The sequence below is a fragment of the Hevea brasiliensis genome, unplaced genomic scaffold (assembly GCF_030052815.1).
Source record: "Hevea brasiliensis isolate MT/VB/25A 57/8 unplaced genomic scaffold, ASM3005281v1 Scaf118, whole genome shotgun sequence".
Taxonomy (NCBI): Eukaryota; Viridiplantae; Streptophyta; class Magnoliopsida; order Malpighiales; family Euphorbiaceae; genus Hevea; species Hevea brasiliensis.
This window is the reverse complement of record NW_026614606.1, coordinates 152,083-152,837: the sequence shown is the minus strand read 5'-3', so window position 1 is coordinate 152,837 and position 755 is coordinate 152,083.

The following is a 755-nucleotide window of genomic DNA, read 5'->3' as shown; positions in this document are numbered from 1 at the left end:
AATAGAAAGAATTGAATTAGAAGCGACATTAGTGAAAGAGAAATATGAAAAGACTGAAAAATCAGAGAAAGATAAAGGTGGAAAATCAATAAAGCAAAGTCCCAGTGGTACATCTGGAAAGAGGAAAAACTTTGGGGGACTAAGCAGAGGTAAAGGTGGAAGGTTCGAAAGGGGCAGATTTTTCGGACAGAGACCCCCTAAATCTGGTCAGCAGTCGACCAGGGGTTTATATCCTCCCCGCCCCTATGAGACATGTGGTAAGACTCATGGGGGAGAATGCTATTGGGCTACAGGAGCTTACTTTAACTGTGGAGGCACGGGCCATCTCGCTAAGGACTGCACCAGTGCCCGTAGATTTGGGCTAGCTCCTACTACTGCTGAGGGATCTATTTAGAGTTCTGCTACTAGAGGTTCACAACCAGTTAGCAGAAGAAGATGCAGAGGTAGAGGCAATGCTTCTGGCAGTCAGGGTACCATTAGCCAGTCAGTACAAGGGAGTGCTCCGGCCAGAGTTTACACTATGAGACAGCGGGAAGAGGCTAAGACTTCCAATATTGTAGCTGGTACTTTCTCTATCTCTGATCAGGATGTCTTTGTGTTGTTTGATCCGGGTTCAACCCATTCGTATATTAGTGCTAGCATAGTTAGTTCTCTTGCTATTCCATGTGTCAAGATGGTTTTTGAAGTGCTAGTAACTAGTTCGTTAGGACAAGAGGTTCAGGTCAACAGAATGTATAGAGATTGTCCTTTGGTGA